The sequence below is a fragment of the Chrysochloris asiatica genome, unplaced genomic scaffold (assembly GCF_000296735.1).
Source record: "Chrysochloris asiatica unplaced genomic scaffold, ChrAsi1.0 scaffold00018, whole genome shotgun sequence".
In the NCBI taxonomy this organism is placed as follows: Eukaryota; Metazoa; Chordata; class Mammalia; order Afrosoricida; family Chrysochloridae; genus Chrysochloris; species Chrysochloris asiatica.
In genome coordinates this window covers 28,818,641-28,835,506 of record NW_006408536.1, presented here as the reverse complement: position 1 = coordinate 28,835,506, position 16,866 = coordinate 28,818,641, and positions in this window count along the sequence as shown.

The window sequence follows — 16,866 nt, the reverse complement described above, 5'->3', positions numbered from 1 at the left end:
GTGGGTGAATTTAGTGAGTAAGAATTTATTTTCTCACAGCTTGGGAGCTTGAAGTCCAAATTCAGTTTGGCTCTAGGGAAAGGCCTCCTGTGTGTTCGGTAACTTCTAGTAGCATGCTATCCTTGGACTTCTTGGTTTGTAAACTCCTTTTTCTCAGGTACCATCGGACTTCCCCTGTGTCTTCTGTATGTCTTGTAGCTGTGATCTTCTTCATATAAGTGATTAGATTTAAGATCTACCCTACACTGGTATGAGTTCAACTGATTAAGTGATTGCATGACAACAGTTTACATTATGGAAAGTAATTATATCATATTGCATTATGGAAAATTACTACATTACTTTCTTAAATACATAAGAGTGTAAAAGAATTGATGCATTTGCATTACGGTATTGGAGAAGAATATTGTAAATACCATGGACTGCCAAAAGAACAAACAAATCTGTGTTGGAAGAAGTAAAGTTAGAATGCTGCTTAAATGCTGCTTAAGTGGTGAGACTTCGTCTCTCATGTTTCAGACATGTGGTCAGGAGGGACTAGTCCCTGAAGATGGGGATCATGCTTGGTAAAGTGGAGGGTCAATGAAAAAAAAGGAAGACCTTCAAGGAGTCAACTGACAGTGTCAGCAACTATGTAATAAAACGTTAACGACACTTCTGAGGATGGCATGTGTTTCATTCTGTTGTGTACAGGGTCACTATGAGTCAGAACCAACTCAACGGCACCTAAGAACAGGAACACCAACATTCTACTATGAAAAGTAATTAACTTATATGTTATTACATTCCCAGGTATACAGGTTAGGTTTCCAGCGCAACTCAATCCATACCAGCTAGTGCAAAAAAGAAAACAATTTAAAAAGAAGAAGAGGTGGCAAGGGCAAAAGCATGAACATTAGAATGGCCACAGGCCAGCTCACTGGCTCCAGAATAAGTGCGCCATGGGTTGTATCCACTTGGAAGACTCACGCCCACTACCTGAAGAGTATGACTTAACTGTACTCTCACCCCAAGAACAGGGCTTCATCAAGAGACCTTGCTACCAGGTCCAGCTCCATTTTGTTGATTTCTTTTACCTTTGACTGAACTGTAAACACTGTCCTTTTATTAAACTCCCTCTATTCCACAGAAAGAACCCTGGTGTGGTGTTATGGGATAATGCACTGGACTGCAAGGTCTGTGTGAACCGTAAGGTCAGCAGTTCAAACCCATCAGTCCCTCCTCAGAAACCATGTACAGGGTCACTATGAGTTAGAATGGACTCAGCAGCTTTTAACAACAACAATTCCATAGAAGGAATCCTGGTGTGGCGCTGTAGGATCAGCACTGGATTGCAAGGTTGGTTGAACTGCAAGGTTGGCGGTTCAAACCCACCAGCTGCTCCTTAGAATCCCTATGCAGGATCAGTACGAGTTGAAACCAACTTGACAACACTTAACAACAGCAACAAATTCCATAGAAAAATTGACGCATTTAACTTATGGTGTTGGAGAAGAATATTGAATGTACCATGCACTGCCCAAAGAACAAACACATCTGAGTTGGAAGAAGAACAGCTAGAATGTTCCTAAAAGCCAGGATATGATGAAACTTCGTCTCTCGTATTTCAGGCATGTTATCATGAAGGACCAGCCCCTGAAGAAGCACATCATGCTTGGTAAAGTGGAGGGCTAACAAAAAAGAGGAAGATTCCCAATGAGATGGATTGGTACAGTTATTGTTAAGTGCCATCAAGTCTGACTCACAGTGTTCCTGTATAGGGTTTCCAAGGAGCAGCTGGTGGGTTTGAACTGCCAACTTTGAGATTCAAACAGAACTCACAGTGCAGTGTTTATCCTACTGAAGCACCAACTGATACCTGAAGAGTAACAATTGTGAGGAGTGCAGGGTTGGGCAGTCTTACATTCTGTTGTGTATAGGGTCTCTATGAGTCAGAACCAACTCAACATCACCTAACAATAACATAAACAATCCCTTTCTTGAGTCCCTGGATGGTACAAATGGTTAACCCACTTGGTTGCTAACCAAAAGGTTGGAGGTTTGAGTCTACCCAGAGACACCTCAGAAGGAATGCTTCTGAGAGATCAGCCACTGACAACGCTATTGTGACACACATGCAGTTGGGGTCAACTCTACAGCCGCTCCATCTGTTGCCTCCAGGACCCCAGTGGACTCATTATTACACTTTCTGGTTTCTAAGGTCTTGCTGGTCTATTCTGACCATGCTGGATTCTAAGCACAATTCTATGAGGTTGGCAGAGTGGGCATTATTAGTCCAGTTCCACAGATGAGGGAACTAAGGCTCGGGTCAAATGGCAGAAATGACTAGACTCCAAACCTGGAGTAGAGTCAGAAAGAGCAACATCATCTAGTAGCTCACTGTTCCTCTTCCTCGTGTGACACAGGAGGATGAGCACTGGACTGCTGACCTCAAGGTCAGTGCTTCAAACCCACCAGCCACTCCTTGGAAACCATATATAGGGTTGCTATGAGTCAAAATCAAATCAATGGCATTAAGCACCAACAAACAGCTTAAGCCTCTCATGCAGAATAGGCACCATCTTAGCTGTGCAATTAGGCGGTCTAAGGAATTTCATAACAAACGTCCCCTCACTGACATGTGAGTCATGAAGAGGGTAAGAAAATACACTCAAGGACCAGCCTGGAGGAGGGCATCATGGTTGGTAAAGTAGAGGGTCAGTGAAAAAGAGGAAGACCCCCAACGAGGTGGGTTGGCACAGTGTCTGCAACAATGGGGCTCAAGCACAGCAACCATTGTGAGGATGGAGCAGGATCAAGCCGTGTTTCATTCTGTTGTGCGTGGGGGTGCTGTGGGTTGGAGCCAACTCAACAGCACCCAAAAAGCAACAACGGTGTGAAAAATTCTGTATTTTGAAAATGAAAACCCTGCTACATTCAGACACAGAGACAAGGTGGGAGTCGGGCAAAACTCTGTTCTTCTAGTCCATACCCCGGCCAGAATAACTTCCATCCTACCCTAACCTCGAGCTGTTCTGCTGGGCTCTTTTTCTGCATTCGGTCTAATAAAACCTCAAGGCTAGCCTACGCTCCCTGCCTCACTAATGACGAGAGAGCCATTTATCATCTGGTGAGACAGGCCTGAGCTGCGAAGGCCTCATTGTCCTTATGCCTGGCAGGGAGTGGGGAGGGGAGGTTCATTTTGTAAACCATAAACACCCAGAGAGCCGGAGCGTGCTGGAGCCTTCGTAGAGACAGACATGTCAATGCCCAGCCACGGAGTGTCCCCTCTGGAGAACATCATCTGTGAGGCCAAGTCCACCTCCGTGTCGGGATCCCCAAGATGACTGAGGCTGAGGGAAGTTGTGCAGTGCAGACAGTGAGGTGCCAATGACACCCACTAGCCCTGCCATGCTGCCTCTGGGCATCAGGGGACACAGCCGCCTTCCCTGTGTCTACCATCGGATGCCTTGAAGGAGAAAGAAATGGCAGCTCCTGCCTCCAGTCCAGATAAATGCACTGTCCTCCAACCCAGCTCAGATTCAAAGGCCTGATCAAAATCATTCCCCTTTTTTTTCTCCTAATTTTAGAAAACATGATTGCTTAGGTGAGTTTTGGTTTGTTGTGGTAAATAAGGGTTGTTGGATGCCATCAAGTCAATTCCAAGTGACAGTGACTATGTGACGGAGTAGAACTGGACTAGTGGGCTTCCAGGCTGTCACAGAAGCAGATGGCCAGGTCTTTTTCATGAGAAACTGCTGGGTGAGTCCAAACTGCTAGCCTCTGTGTTAGCAGCCAAGAGCTTAACCAACGCACCACCAGGGCTCCTTGTGATAAATGGGTATCAGTAGTAAAGGGCTTCCATTTCAACATTCTTCACATGTACTCCCCACCCACTGGTGTAGAGTTCATTCCCACTCATAGTGACCCTATAGGACAGAATAGGACAGCTCCAGAGGGATTTCTGGGGTTGTACATTTTTACAGGAGCAGACTGAAAGCTGTATTATTGGATCTTCATGAGCACGTGCTTCAAATCCTCTTCCCTTTCAGCAAGCAAGGCTGTGTCATCTTCATAGCACAAGTTGTTAATGAGTCCAGCTTCTCAGATTACTTGCTCAGCATCCAGACTGAGTAAGTATGTTGAAAGAACACCGCCTTGGCACACACCTTTCTGCTGCTTCACAGGAGAAAGAGCAGGTGATTTACTCCTGTAAAGATGAGAGCTGCAGAAACCTTGGCAAGCACTTCTATTCTGTCACATGGGCTCACTAGGAATTAGAATCTACTTGCTCATATCCAACAACAATCTGTTTCAACATGAAGTTACTTTCTCATTTCCAATCACGTCTATTCCGCAGAATCGGGGCTCCTCTGGGGCCCGTTCTTCTAACAGATGTCAGCTGGAAGGACAGACAGGGAAGGGGACATGCTAAGGGTCAGACAGGCTGCCTGAAGAGCTGGCTCTGGATTGGATGAGAGTAGGCAGCTCCCTTCTGCCTTCCGAACGCCCCCGCTTGTCTCCACTTTCTGGAAGAGTTCAAGTCAGTGTAGAATTCCCCTTCATAACTTAAGGGTGGCATTTCTTCTCAACCTGATCATTTTGTCGTCTGTCTTCACAGAGCAGCCCTTTGAGTTCAGCCTTCTCTATCCGTCAGAAGGCACATTAGTCTCCTCTATGCAGCTAAGGCTGCTCATGGCATTTAAACCATCATTAATGCTCAAGTCACATGCTAGTTTGTGCTTGTCCCATAAACCTGATTACTACTGACCACTTCAAATAATACCATCACCCAGGATGACTTAGCATGTATACAAAAACATCTCCCCTTGCACTGCCCACCCACATCCACACTCCACATTGTTTTTAAGAATTAGATGCAATCATCTGCTTTGGTCCAGCACTCTATGTTGCTAGGCATCATTTCTGATTTTCCCAGTTTGCAAAGAGAAAGATTTTGAACCTGAAGGCACATGGCGTTCCTTGCCATGACTTTGGTTCTGGTCTTTCCTTCGGTGACTTTGAGTCATCCCATGTGCATATCCATGAGCTTGTGGATTTTCATAAGCTGCCCTTGTCTTTGATTTCATCAGATGTTTATTGGATGTCTTTTCCTACAGTCATGGAAAAACTAAAGCCAGAAGGTGTCTCCATATTGGGAGGGACTTTCTGTGTGGACAAGTCCTGGGGGAGATACGGTTAACACACTTGGCTGCTAACTGGAAGGCTGGAGGTTTAAATCCATCAAGAATTATCTTGAGGAAAGGTCTGGCCATTTATTTCTGAAACATCAGCCATTGAAAACCTCCTGGAAGGGAAGAGGATTTGAAGCACGTGCTCATTATACCCAGACCCCCATGGAGGCGCCGTGAGTCTCATGAGTCGACTGGGATAACTGGCTTTGTCCCAGGTCAACAGAGAGGCCCTAACTTCTCCTGCGGGCTGACCCATGCCTTAATGCCTTCATCCCAGCCTTCCTCCCCATTCTTCCAGGGACCATTACTTCCTGTCCCCTAGGGACTGAGTTCCCACTCATGCTGATCTTCCTCTCATATTTTTCAAGTCTAATTTTGGATGTCCAAACTCATTCTCAAATCAAGATGGCAGGAAGTATAGTCTATTTTTAAGTCACTTATATCTCCTCGAGGACCAAGCCTAGAGTCACTTTGTCTACAAATGGAAACAATCGACTGTTCATTTTCTCTGACGTCCAAAGGCGCACGCTCTGGACTGTGTACTTCCTGAGGGCAGAAGTGTTGTCTTGTGCGCTTTCCTGTCTTTGAACCCTTGCTCAGAACCTGGGATGAAATGAAAATAACTTTGCATTCTCTTCTAAAATAGAGACCTCCAACACCCTCACTGAATATGGAATGGAACCCAACTATGTTTCAGATTCTGGACTATCAGACTAATTCTTAGTTCACCTGTGGTTTTTAGTGGAGCAGAAAGACCAAAAGAAAAAACAAAACAAATAAACAAGTGAAAGATGGTGGTAAATGCTATGAAGAAACTAACAGAAAAGGGGGGGCTGGAGAAGGGGTCCTCAGATAAGTGGCCCTGGACAGACTCTCTCAGGAAGCAGTGTTTACACTGAGAGCTCGGGTGATTAAAGAGGACAGAGCCATGTTGGTACCTAGCAAACTGAGTTAGAGGTAGTAGCAAGTGCATAGGCCTTTCCATGCTACAAAGCTGACATTGTGAAGAAGAGGGAAGACACACAGGATGGTGGGGGTGATTCTATAGGGGGTAGGGGATAGAGTCTGAGGGTAGCAGATTCATTGGGCTGCCATTTCATCAACTGACCTCTAGTCCCTGTTGATAAAGAGTTTACTAGGAGAAGACGCAGGCCCTTTCAGAAGCAGCAGAAAGAGAAAAGGGCTGTGTTCTACTCTCTCAGGAGCCACGATGAAAGTCACAGAGTGAGCCATGCCTTTGGGCCTCACGGCCAACCCACAACTCCCCGCCACTACACGTCCACGCATCAATCAGGAAATGGCTTCCGGTGGCTGTCAGGGCCGAGGTGAGGAAGCTGGTGACCCTCCTCATTCACAGGGGAAGCTGCCTCTCTGAGTGGTGCCCAGTGATGTTCAGCCTGGAAGGGGGAGTTAGAGAACCCCCAGAAGACAGACTCCCGAGCATGTCTCACTTTCTCTACTGGGGCAGGAAACCTGGTTTAGCTAAACCCAAAATCTCAAGAAAAGAAAGGCATCTTGAATTAAGCCCGATAGGAAAGTTGCAAGATTAAGAAGCAGGCTTACTCTTCCTAAACCCGTAAAGAAATCACTGAAGGAGAGGTGAATTCCCACATATCAGACTGGCAAATCAGGAAGAGTGTGAAGAAGCAATGTGAGAAAATAGCAAATCTTACACCTGACTGACGGGAACAAGCGTTGAAACCACCACTTGGCAGACAATTTTGCAAAACCCAATATGCCTTTATGGTACATGCTCTAGAGAAATTCTACCAGGTACCCACAAAACAGGGTCCTGGTGTGGTGCTGTAGGATGGGCACTGGACTGCTAACCACAAGGTCAGTAGTTCAAGCCCACCAGTCACTCTTCAAAAATCCTATACAGGGTCACTAAGAGTCAAAGTGACTCAACAGCACTTAACAACAACATATTGGTGAACATGAGTAAGTAAACCTTATCACAGGTAGTAAGAAAATATCTCTCTTCCTCTTTCCCAATTGTAAACAATTATTCAGACCCTCAAATTGTATATGGGTTAATATTGAGTTTCCAGGACACCAGCTGCTCCTCAGAAACCCTATACAGGGTCCCTATGAGTCAGAACTAACTCAAAGGCACTTAATAACAATGACAACAACAAATGAAGTTGGTTGTGCAGTCACAATAAAGGAACATCAATAGTTACTATGCATTTTCCCCCAATCATATTAGAAATGGAACACCATTTCTAATAATGAGAGATTTCTGTTTTTATCCACTGGGGTAGTATATAAAAAAAATACTCCCCACTGGTTCTATAGCTCTCGATTGGTAACACCACAGAGTGGCTGTTCCAATCTCTTTTCTGGATGGTCTGCCATCATTACATCATCTAAGCCAGAATAAGCAAGAGGGGATGCCAGTTCCGCAGTATCTCATACTGGCAGCTGCTGCCTGGTCTTGCTCTGTCTCCAGCCATCAATACTGTAGGACCGAGCATGTGCATTCGACACAGTGAGCCTCTCCAAGTACATGTAACAAATAAAGAGACAGAAGGAAAACAGGCTGGTTCTTCCTGGCAATAGTGAGAGCAATGTCTCTGGATGGATACGATTCACCAGATGAGCCTCACTGTCCGGAGATGTGGAGGCTGGAGGGAAACCTGGACACGTAGATGAGCAGGTGGGAGTGCATGATTCAACAGAGCCAGCACTACTTTGAGATCCAAACAGCTCCCCATGAACACGTCTATACCACAAGAGGCCGGCTTCTTAATCATATGACAAGCACATGACTCCTAGGAACATGGAGGGTTTCCCCACGTAGAATGAGCTTACTCCTTTGTGACCACATTGCCACTCCTCACAACAGGCCAACAGGCCGCACCTGTGAGGGGCACCGAGCACCCTCTGACTGAAGAGCTGTCTTATTTAGCATCTGCAGTTCAGCAGTAGGAGCCTGGACTTTCAGGCAAGAGACCAGGTTGCTCAACACAGAGTTCAGTGAACTCCCATCTCAATCCAACTCAAATTAGGGAGTCCCTGTCTTTAAGTGTCTCCCCACCCCCACACACCCACCCACACACAGCTGCTTCTATAAAAGGACAAAGGAACACATATCTTCAATTCTAGAAAAACAACAAAAAAAGTAAACAATGACACTGACATTTACAATCATTAAGGTATCAGTGATGCATTGTAGAAAAAAGTATCTGGCTTACTTGTCTTTATTAAAAAATAACAGCATGTGTACATAAAATCATTCAATTTAGAACAGATGTTGCTTATTCCGAATGTAGAAATCAAATATCACCACTAAAATACATGAATAAGATTGCAATTTTCTATATTACTTGGCTATTTTTACAGCCTGTTTGAACTATGTGTAATTCTACTTGCTTACACATTAAAGCTGCAAACCAAAGTATAATCCTGTTGTTATTAAAAGCCCTCATGTATCTGAGCGATGCTTCCACAAAACAAGCAAAATCAAGGAGAAAGTCAAGCTCCAGTTTGGAAAGGAGGCCAGACCCTCCCAAAGGTTACAAATCTCTACTCAACTAACAAAGGAAGATGTAGTCTAATGCTTTCTGTCAGTCCCCATCTGGATTAACATTGCTTAATTAAAGCCAGTGTCATTTTATAGTCTGTGCCACTTTGTCTACGAATAGAATTCAATGAGGGTTGTAAGTGAACTGGTTTAAGCTTCATTTGTTCTCACTCAAGTAATAAAGCTATTAGATATTTTATGTTTTCAAAAGAACTCATGAGATCTCCTAGTGTTTAAGGGAATTGGGGTTACAAATGCCGCCCCCCCTGCACTTTCAGAAGAACACTGTTGTTATTGTTGTAGACTGCTGTCAAGTGTCCCCAGCCACTGCTCAGAAACCCCATACAGGGTCAGAGCCAACTCAGTGGCTCACAATCACCACCACAAACAAAGGATGGTGACTGGCATTTACATGCATCCAAAATCAACACCTTTTCATCAATTAGATCCGGTCACTGAGATGATGTTTACATCCGTTCTCTGCTCCCTTGTGACAAGGAGGAGATTCAAGGACACTGGAGGAAGGTGGGAGGGGAGCCCGGTGGTTTGAGGAGACAATGACTTGAGAGACTTGTAATGATGCCTTCCACCCAGTGTCTACATGTGGGACATCCTGCGGGAGGAATCATGAACCCTGGTGCAGCCGGCCTGCTGACTCCTTCCACCCAATGTCTTGGTTTGGGTGAAAGGTGAAGAGGGGACCAAAGAGCTCAAGATGCCCAAGGGAGTTTGCAGATTAGAATGATCCATGAGGATGGCCATCCAAGCTGAAGGAGCGGTGTAAAAAGGGCACAGAGGGACAGGCAGGGAGAGGTGTCCCAGGAATCACAACACACAAATGGAGGACATGCCCTTCAGGCCATCTGGGGCTGGCTAGTCTTTCATTTCCCTTCTTTAAGAAATGCAGGCCTGCAGTCTGATCTGGCGTCTGGAAAATATGCATAAGTACTGCCTTGAAAAGTCACACCTCCAGGGAGTCAGCCTGCTAACAAGGCTTAAAGAGTAAAACAAACTAGGTGTTAGTCTGTGAAAGAATGCACAGCTCCATCTATTTCTTGGTAGCAAACCAACAGGACCATGGGCTGCTTGGGGAGCATGCTGGCCATTATGAACAGAAAACACACAACTGTGTATTCTCCTAAGACAGCTGCCTTCGAGTTGGCGCTGTAGCTTTGGCCCTAATTGTGTGGTTCTCAAAATCACATGCCCCATTTTTACACAAACAGCATGAGTGTTACACGTGAGTTCTTTAACCCGCACACCCCTTGCACATTATGTATACTGGTGTTATTTATATGCATGTTATGTGCGATATGGTAATTTAAAAATATTTTCTTTCTTCCAAACTACCAAAGTAGGATCTTTGTTAAAAGATAATCATTGCAAATAAAACAAAACACAGAAAGCCAACAGTCCATTAGCCCACTTAATTTCACTCCAGCCATGAGCACGTACCCACCCCAGTTCCTGACAGGAGTGTTACGTTCATTCTCTCAGAGTTGTCTCAGTTCACATAGTTACAGATTGACTCGAAATGTGTCCTCAAAGGATACACAGACGTGAAAACCTCTGGTCCCAGTGCATGGGACCTTGTTTAGAAGCAGGGTCTTCGACGGAGGTGTCATCGGTTAACACAAAGTCATACCCGTGACCAACTAAGTGGGGTGGAGCTTAATACAACACGAGAGGTGTTTTCTACAGGCACTCCCAGGGGTCCAAACGTCTGATGTACACACAGCCTGAACCCTGCATGTGTTTCCCTAAGTGCAAACCCAGAGACCATGTGCGGGACCGGAGCCGAGTGGGACCACACCCACATCACTCTCAATTTGACCCACAGTGAGTCTTCGCTCCTACCCAGCCTGGGACTCCATGGTGCCCCCGCGGGACCCATCCCAGAAAGTGATGGAGTGGCACAGGTGGGCACAGTGGGCAGCAGTGCAACACCCCCACCTTGGTCCTCCAGCCTTCATGGACTCCTCTGTCTGGGGCTGACCAGGCTCCGGAGCGGTAGAGAGGCTGCTGATGGGGACCTGGCTTCCGGCGCACTGCCCAGCCAGGCACTGCTTCAGCACTGCCCAAGGACAAGCTCAGTACAGGAACCTCGGGCCCTGACCCAGACTCTGGCTGTCCCCAGCCCAGAACCCTCGCTGCCTACTCCACCAGTAACAGCCAGTGGTTCTTAATAATAGATCAGCAACACTTTGTGATGCACATTGTCAGGGTCCGGTCTTGATGGAGGGGTGGGCTTCACGAAGGTGGGAAGTCTGAAGGCAAAAGAGAAAGAATAGAAATAAAACAGACACAAAGAAGACAGACACACAAGTTTGATGCATGTCTGGAAAGGCGAGAGAGAAAGAAACACTCGGAGACCAGAGCGGATGCAACCTGACAGGCAGATAGTCCTGATGCCAAGAATGCGTGCAGAACTAACTCCACCTTAGACTTGTATTCTCATTTTTTGAGGAAATCAGTTACAAAAAAGAAACTACAGGTATTCACTAAAAAATGTGGTTATTCATTTGTGACAAACCCTAATGATTCACGCTAATTCTTTAAACATTTCTCTAAGACCATCATGATTCCTTTTAGACTAATGGAAGATCATTATCATGTAAAAGGTCAAGCAAGCAATTATACTTTGGAAGGTTAACTTCTAGGTCCTCATGACCCAGGGAGGCTATGTGCGATCTTTCAAATGTATGCTTTAATCAAAACTGGGTAAAGGGGGAAACTTAAGAAATCGTCAGTTAAAAAAGCTAAAGTAGGATTTTTCCAAAGATTCTAATTCTCCTTGAACATGTTGTAAACAAAAGGAACATATTTGTATTTGTGAGTACGAATGCAAGCAAGTAGTGTCCTTAGTTAAAACTTCTAATCTTTTCTTCTTTACTCTCTCAATCCTGGGGAAGGTCGGGGACAAACTCTGACCGCTCCAGAGAATGCAAGACCTTTTCTCTACGTTTTTTGGCCTCATTTCGGATTCCAGAAACTCGGGGGCAATTTGGGGGGAGGTTGCCACTATTGTTCTAACTCATGTGGTTGGCCCAAGCAGCTTTTCTCCTAAATCATATGGGGAAGTTTCACTAGCTAACTTTAGAGAATGCAGATGCCTAGGGCAGCAATTTGAGGTTTTTCAAAGGTGCCTAACATACTTTCAATACTTAATCACAAGTGGGTGAAGGTGAGAGACTTTAGAATTTTTATAAAAAGGCTAAATTATAATGTCTAAAGAAACTTAAGCTGCCTCTGTATCTTTTGCAGGCAGAAAATACATGCTTTTGTTAATGAACAAGATTTCAGATACTTGGTTTTATTTGTCAAACTAGTAATTCTTTCTACCTTGCTTCTACAATTTCAGGGAAGGTGAAAACAGGTTTTGACCTCTCTTAGAAGGTGCAGTCTCACTTCTACATTCCTTTAACCCTGTTCTGGGTTCCATAGATATGACAACGTTCACTGTCTTAGGGGGGAAGAAGAGCATCTGGATTAAACTGATTATACCTGGGAGCAGGTTGGGGGAGCTGCCGCCATTATCCTTTAGTTAAATATTCCCATATCCTTAGGCAGTTTTTCCTAAAACTTTTACTCGTAATTCCAACACACCTATTCCTGTTCTTCCTGAGTCATTTGAGGAAGCTTTATTGCCTCGGTTCTAGGGGGAAGTTCGATTTGTACATGGACATCAAGAGTTCACACTTCAAGTTAATATCAAACATAACTGAATAATTTGGTCAGAAACAGTTTTGACATACTTGCCAGGTGGTCAGAGCTTTGCCTCTCAGAGAGATTTGTTCCCAAAACCTTATGTACTGCCAATACTTTCAGGGCAGTGACTTTTACAGTGGAGCCATTAAGAGAGGTAATGCGTACGTTGCTATCATTAGAGACCATTTTCTCAGAAGCTACAATTATTGGAGTTAGAAGCATAAAGGACAAGTACAGAATTAACAATATTAGAACCAGAGAGAATTGTACAAAGGTAGTCAACCAGTGAGTTTGCAAAGACCAATGAACCAGGGACTTCAGGAGGTCACTTCCTTGGCCCTCAGGGTCCATGGCCTCGCAATTCTAAGGAGGGCCCCTGAGTTTGGATTTTCGTCCATCTTGTCACGGGGCCTCAGCTTCTCAGTGCTTGCGTATGTCCTAGACAGCACATCACTACACTACTATTCTTATCACTACTGTATTATCATGGTAGGAAAGTTTCTGTGTGTCTGGAAGTGTTTCTTAGGCATAGAAAGGTACACAAACACTTGCCCACACTTTGAATTTGGACTTCAAGACTCCAAAACTGTTTCGGTAACCCACCCAAAAATGTGGTACTTAGCTATGACTGCCTAGGAAATAAACACACATATATTCATATAAATATAATCATAGTTCTTTCAATGAAAGCAATTTAGAAGATGTATAGCAAAATGGGTTTTAATTTTTACAACACTGATTTCTAAAATAAGTTCTGAAAAGTCAATTTTTGGTTTAAGAACTGTGATCACATCATTGGGGTTGGGGGTGGGTAGGGAAAAGAACGCAGATATTTATACAAACACCAGTGATGTTTGTTTTAAATATTTACAATGCAAGTGCTGATACATATCCAAGAGACTTTAGTTCTTGCATCTCACAAATGCCCAGGAGAGTACATCACCCACTGAGAACCCTGTGGAGCACAGTTCTACTCTGAGACACACAGGGGAACCATGAGTGGGATCTACTTATGGAAAATCAGCCACTGAAAACAACGTGTAGCACAGTTTTACTGTTGTAATTTTTTGCTACAATCCTCTAACTTACTAAAGTCCTCCATTTTCCTGCTTTTCTTTTTGTAAATTGCAAAGGTTAGAAAATAAGAAACCTAATAATTGATCAATCTGATGCAGAATAGGTGGGATGAGTCAATCTAATTTACTACAGAAAGCTACAATGTGGCCAGACCCTGCCTGACTCAAATACCAAAGACTTAGGGGCTGAAAATCATTATAAAGAATTGCAAGACTTTGTTGTGGGTATTTAGAGCTCTATTATGAAATGTCACGTTCCAGAAAGCCCTAAGGACAGGGATGTGGATGAGGGCACTGGGGCTCAGAATTATAACCCCAGACTCTAACGTGGCCAAGAGGGACAGTGAATTAGGTACTCACAACTGTCCAAATTCTTGCTTCTGACCCAAAACAAGCTGGTGACAAGAGCTGATTCTCTGGAGACCAGTTCCCTTCCATGACAAATAAGAACAGAGAGAGAACAAAGAGTACAATTCCACATTTGTTCTGAAAATAGGACAGGCCACATAAGTGATTATGAAAGTTCTCCACGAGATGTTGAGAAATACATTATGATCTCAACTCTTCTCTGGTCCAATTTCAAATCGAGCTGAATCACAGAAGCTCTGGTTTGCTCTGTCTCCATCACTGGGCTTTTATATTTAATCTTCAATACCCTGCAATGATGAAGCTCTCTAGAGCAAACGGTATGCATTCTCCCATAGAGCCAAAAGACTCGGGGAAATCAACGAGGGGCTGACTTCCTCAAAGAAATAAGCCTTCAAAGGAGTCACTGTATGCTCTAATGGTTCCATTCATAATAAGTAATTCGAACAACATGTTAAAGAGCCAAGAGGGTCCCGTATTCTTTCATATTGTGATGAAATTCATAAATGAAGTTAATCTGGGAAGCTGGATGAGCTGCCAGCGACCGACAACCACAGTTCAATAGGATGAGAAGAGGCACTCGAAAGCTCAAATGCTTCTATGCTTTCTGGCCATTGTAATCAAATTGGTTCTGTTCCAAAGACCCAGACCTTCCTTAAAAGCTTCATATTGTGATTACATGATTAGAGTGGTTGGGTTTAAGTGGTATTTTTCCTTCAGTGGAAGCCTGCAAAAACTGAGTAACTTTTCAACAAATATTTGCCTAAAGTGAAAATACTTACATTTTTCCTTAATGTGACCCCAACCAAAGGCTTGGCAAACCTCTTGGCCCCCTCACTGTAGGAAGTTGCTTTCAGACAGCTGGTCTACCCAGGCTAGCCAATTGAGTTGAAGGTGCCTTTAGTTTTTTGTTAAAAACTTTTCTTTCCAAGGCAGCCTGAACATGTTTTTCTTTAAAATATATTATTGTTATTGTGGAGCCCTGGTGTGGTGCTGCAGGGTAATGTGCTGGACTTCACGGTGAGTTTGAAACTCAATGTCAGCTGGTCAAATCCACCAGCCACTCCTCAGAAACCCTATACAGGCTCTCTATGGGTCGGAACGGACTCGATGGCACTTAACAACAAGTGCAACATAGACAATTTTGGGTTGTTTGTTTGGTTTAAGAGGCAGCATGGTAAGGTTCAGTCTGTAAGTTCAGACTCAAATTCTATGGACTGTGTTTCATTTTCAGTTCAGTTTTCAGACTTAGCTGGGGCATGTGGGTCTTTCTCATGTGTGTAACACCCAGCGGCCAGTTAGAGCTCTCAGGAGTGGTCTTCCCTTTCCTTCAATTTGCAATGCCTTTGTTGCCCTGTGTCATGTCAGGTGTCATGTGCAGATCAGTGGTGATCCCGGGGCATCACACACAGCTTTATGAGAGACTTTTCTTGAGTCCTCTCATTTCTGCAATCTGTCTCACCCTATTAGCAATCTTGTGCCCCTGTTTTGGTCTTCTTTAGACACCACAGTCCCTGGTGGCAACGAAGGAGAACAAAATCAAGAATGTTCCTGCCACACTCCTCATATGGCAACACCTCAGGCCAGCAAGAAGGGTTTCAAGATGGAGGTTTGGGCAGGGCCACCAGTACCGCTGTCACTTCTGCCGTAGCCACTAACATGTGATTGTGACTTTGGGATGAGTGTATGCAAGGAGCTCTGGTAGCGTAGTGGTTACGAATCTGGCTGTGAACCTTAAGGCTAGCAGTTCGAAACTACCAGCTGCTCCGTGGGAGAAAGATGAGGCTTTCTGCTCCCGTAAAGATTTACAGCCTTGGAAACCCTGTACAGGGTCACTATGGGTCGGAACCGACTCGACGGCACTTAACAACAACAACATATGCAGAGAAACACTGTAGATACAGTGCCGGAAAATGAGCCCCTCAGTTTGGAAGGCACTCAAAATGCGACTGGGAAAGAGATGCCTTCTCAAAGTAGAGCTGACCGTGATGACGCGAAGAATGGAGTAAAGCCAGTGGGAGAAAAGCCCGCGGGACCTTCATTTGCTGATGGGGAACAACTCAAAATGAAGAGAAACAGCTGTAAACATCCATTGAAAATCAGAGCACGGAATGTACAAAGTATGAATCTGGGAAAATTGGAAGTTGTCAAAAATGAAATGCAACACATAAACATCGATATCTTAGGCATTAGTGCGCTGAAATGGACTGGTATTGGCCATTTTGAATCTGACAACCACATGACTTACTATACCTGGAATGACAAATTGAAGAGGAATGGTGTTGCATCCATTGTCAAAAAGAACATATCCATAACAGTCATGAGGTACAACGCTGTATGTGATAGTATAAACATCCATGCGCCTACAGGGAAGCCCAGGTAATACCATTATTATTCAAATTTATGCACCAACCACTAAAGCCAGTGAGGATGAAATAGAAGAAGTCTACCAACGTCTTCATCTGAAATTGATCAAACTTGCAGTCAAGATGTATTGATCATTACTGGTGATTGGAATGCAAGGTTGGGAGCAAAGAGGAAGGATCAGTAGCTGGAAAATATGGTCTTCATGATAGAAATGATGCAAGAGAACGCATGATAGCATTCTGCAAAACCAACGATTTGTTCATTTCAAATACCTTCTTTAGATAGCATAAGAGACGGCTATACACATGGACCTCATCAGATGGAATACATAGAAATCAAATAGACTACATCTGCGGAAAGAGATGATGGAAAAGCTCCATATCATCAGTCAAAACAAGGCCAAAGGCAGACTGTGGAGCAGATCATCATTTACTCATATGCAAATTCAAACTGAAGCTGCAGAAAATGAAAACAAGTCCATGAGAGCCAAAATATGACCTTGAATATATACCATCTGAATTTAGGGATCATCTGAAGAACAGATTGAATACATTAAACCCTAAAGACCGAAGACCACGAGAGTTGTGGGATGACATCAAAAACATTATACAGGAAGAAAGCAAAAAGTCATTAAGAAGACAAGAAAGAA